Source organism: Eriocheir sinensis, chromosome 34 (genome assembly GCF_024679095.1).
Source record: "Eriocheir sinensis breed Jianghai 21 chromosome 34, ASM2467909v1, whole genome shotgun sequence".
Classification (NCBI taxonomy): domain Eukaryota; kingdom Metazoa; phylum Arthropoda; class Malacostraca; order Decapoda; family Varunidae; genus Eriocheir; species Eriocheir sinensis.
Window position 1 is genome coordinate 14,154,663 of NC_066542.1, and position 4,051 is coordinate 14,158,713.

Sequence of the window (4,051 nt, forward strand, 5' to 3'; positions counted from 1 at the left end):
GTTGCAGAGAGTTATGGCTTTCATGATGCAGTTCTAGAGGGTTAAGAAGTGGTATAAGAGTGTTAGGTTATGTTAGGCTAAGTTAGGAAATCTTAGAATGTTAAAAGATTTGGAGTGCGTTAGGGATCGCTAGAAAAGGGGAGGGCTATGCTTTCGTTTGGCAATGTGTGTGTGCGTGTGTGTGTGTGTGTGTGTGTGTGTGTGTGTGTGTGTGCGTGCAGGTGTTGCTACAAGTGTGGGGTGACGGGAAACGAATAACGCCGTGTGAGTGTTGCGAGGGAGTGTTGAGTGTGCGTGCAGTGTTGCCAGATAGCGTGAAGCAGCAGGGCGTTGACTCCTGAGCCATAAATATTTTACTCAGAAAACTGGAAAAAAAATGAGTTATGATTCTCTTGCGCCTGAAAAAAAAATGTTATGCTCTTCTTGTGCCTAAAAAAAACTCGTATAAATCCTGTATTGTCGGCCATATACTTTCCTTTTTACTTTACTTTATATGCAGTTCGCTGACTCATATTATTGGAAAAAAGTAGTTATTGATATTCTACTTTACCGTGGGAAAAAACTCGTAGGAATGCTGTATTGTCGGTCATTTAATCCCATATTTACTTTTTTGTCTTTGCCATTCGGAAAAAAATTAAGTTATTGATATTTTACATTACCTTGGAAAAAAAAAACTCGAAAAAATGCTGTGCTCTCTGCCATCCGCTTCCATTTTTTTGCTTTATTGTTTCTGCAACTTAGCTTCTAATTAGAGTTTGATTTACTTTCACGCCACACACGCGGGACTCAGACTCAACATCAACAAAATAGTATAAAAAAAAGTTAAATGTCTTAGTGATTTATTGATCCGAAGCGTTGAGTTGAAGGTTTGGGTTTGGTTAACAGTCTTCACACATCAGTCAACAGAATACAATAACAATAGTCAATATATTAAAATGAATTCTGAAAGTGGAATTGGTTCATCATATAATTTTTTCTTCGTCAATACAGTGGAATGGAAGTGTCTGCTCACTAAATTTGAACTTATTACCATGTCGCTCCGTTTTATTTTTTGGCAAATGAATTATATCACAATGTAGCACAACGCGGAAATGCAATGTACTGATAGACTTTGTAATAATTGTCTAACTTTGACCGTCTACGAAAAGAATGTATTAATGAACTTCGCCGTAAAAATCTTCTCCAACTCTGCCTATTTTTTTGCAGGAGGGTTTGGCAGATAATATTTTTTTCTTCTTAAGTATTAAATTACGAACAAAGTTTAGTTACGGTATATATATTTTGTTTTTCGATGTACTATAATTTTTTCTTCTACTCACTTCATTCACTTAAATTAAACTCCTTCTTGCAGGGGAAAGATTAAGTCGGTCTGAGTTGGCAGCCAAGGTTGTCTGCCGCCTAAATCTTCCACTAATACCCAAATTTATTATCTGGAAAGGCTGAAGGAGGCGTGAAAAAATATATAGTGGATGCGATATGACACTATTAACATACGACATCAGTTAGGTGCCAAATACGTCAGACTTAATTAATCAGCTAAATCACTTTTTCCAAGATAGTTCAGTAATATGTAAACGCTGCCCTCCACGTTACCTCCGCTCACCCCTCCTTCCTCCTCTCCTCCTCTCCCTCCTTCCCCTCCTCTTCCCCTTCTCCTCCTCCTGTCCCTTTCTATCCCCTTCTCGCCTACATTAAGAACAGAGAGATGAGGAGGGAGGCGAGGCTGCGTGGGCGGGAGTGAATGAACGAGAGAGAGAGAGAGAGAGAGAGAGAGAGAGAGAGAGAGAGAGAGAGAGAGAGAGAGAGAGAGAGAGAGAGAAGAGAAGAGAAGAGAAGAGAAGAGAAGAGAAGAGAAGAAAAAGCAACGTCATAGTCTTGTAAGAGGCTCCGAACACTTCAGAACAAAAATAATCTTAAGTTCTGGCGGCAAAAATCAGCAAGGTGCGTTTTTTTGTCCTCCCCGGTAGCATCTGATTCCCCTGATTCTTGACTTGTTGGAGTTTCCGCGTGTGTTTCCTCGACCAGTGCTTCATTCCGGGTAACTTTTTTAGGTTAACGTTTCGAAATGAAGTGGCCCGTTGCGTCTGGTTCCGTTTGCTGAGCGAGGTGTAGAGGACTGCCAGAAATACGGGGATTTATTTTGAGGTATTTGCGTTTTTTTTTTTTTTTCTCCGGTTTGTTTATGTTTATTCAAAAGTTAAGGCATTTAAAGTTGGGTTTGGTTTGCTTAGTCGATCCCATGCTGAGGTTGGTATATATATATATTCTTCGTAACGATTGAATTTGATAGTGCAATAGCAGGTTATATCAAGTTGAATCAAAGTGAGAAAACTGAAAAATGCTTCCTGAAATTGCATAAACAACCTACGGAAGCAGTGACATTGTTTTTTATTTTTGTGTTATTTCCCCTTGCTCTGCCTTCTTTGCTTTAGAAAAAAATAAGGACTATCCCGGCCCGGGCAGTCGGCGTGCAGCTCACCCAGCTGTTCAATGTTCGTCCTCCCATTCGAGCTGGTTGATAAATAAGTACCTGGGGAAGGTAAACTGTGTTAATCCCGGATTTCACATTGGCCCGTGTCCCGGGATGATTGGTTGTTCCCTATTATAGGCTCAAAGGGCCAACGGTACGGAGATGACCACCGCAGGCACGCGCAGCTATAGCGTATGCACCCACCTTTACCAAGCCTTATATGAGAAACAGATGAATACTTCCTGAAAAAAGGTGCAACATTAATCACTAACAACAAGAAAAGCTTACAAGTTGAAGAATAAATTACATTTTTTTAAATTTTTTGCTGAAAATACATGATCCACCAGTAATTATAAAAACACATGAGGAGAGAGCGATAAGTACTTCTAAAAAGATGATGCAACATGAACCAATAGCAATTAAAAAAGATGACAAAAAAAGCCTAGCAAAAAGACAGCCTCACCCGACATACAGTAAAGACCAGCCAGTGCATGCCAAGAGCAATGTGCATGCATGCAGCCGGCGCCCGCACTCCCTCCTCGCCCTCCCCTGCCTCCTCGTGTCGGCCCGTTGGTCTGTAAGGAAGGCGCCCGGATTGACTTGCTAATGCATCGCCTCGTCTCGTTTTGGCGGGCCGCGCGTCGATTGATTCCCAGGCTTTGCTCTGCAATGTTAATTCTTTATTTTAGTGCTGTTACAGTAGGAAATTGCGTGGCGTAAAATTTTATTAATAATTGTTGTTTTTGTTTACAGTAAAGACAGCAGCTCAAGAGCAGAAGTAAATGATAACAAAATAGTCCCCTGAGCACTGCTCCTCTATGAGAAAATCTAGAAAGATGGTCTAAAGAGAGGTCATTTTCGGGTGGAGAGATGTCTTTATACTCCTCCCTTGAAAGAGATCAAGCGTAGGCAGAAGGAAATGCAGACCCATGGTAGGGCATCAAGGAGAAGAGCGATAAGACCTAAACAGAGTCTGCTGAATCACCAGACATTTATATGAAAAATAAGAGTGACCGTAAATTAAGAAGACTGAAAAATGGGGTGGCGCATTCAAGTTATTTTTTTCCAGGCGATAATTCTGGAGATATGATCAATTTCTAAATATACCAAACCACGTCTGAAGCCTTACCCCCCCCCTACACACACACACACACACACACACACACACACACACACACACACACACACACACACACACCAGCGGAATTAATGTCCAGTGGGTAAAATTTATGAGGGTATAAATGATTACATGAAACCTTTTGACTTCACCTAAAATCCCTAATAATGTGACCCCAACACAACATTAACAAACCATACCTAGTCACTGCTAAATACATATTCCTTGTGTAGTTAGTTTTGTAGTGACACGTCAGACCCTTTTATTTTATGTTAATCTTCATATATTTCTTAGGTAAATAGGGAAAACTTTGCACGTAATTATACTTTACTACGACTACTACTACTACTACTACTACTACTACTATCACTGGGTATGGAAAAGGTAGTAGTGGATGCTGTGGTGGTGGTAGTAGTAGTCGTAGTAGCTATCACATTTCTTTGATGGGGTTGAAGTCTTTTTTA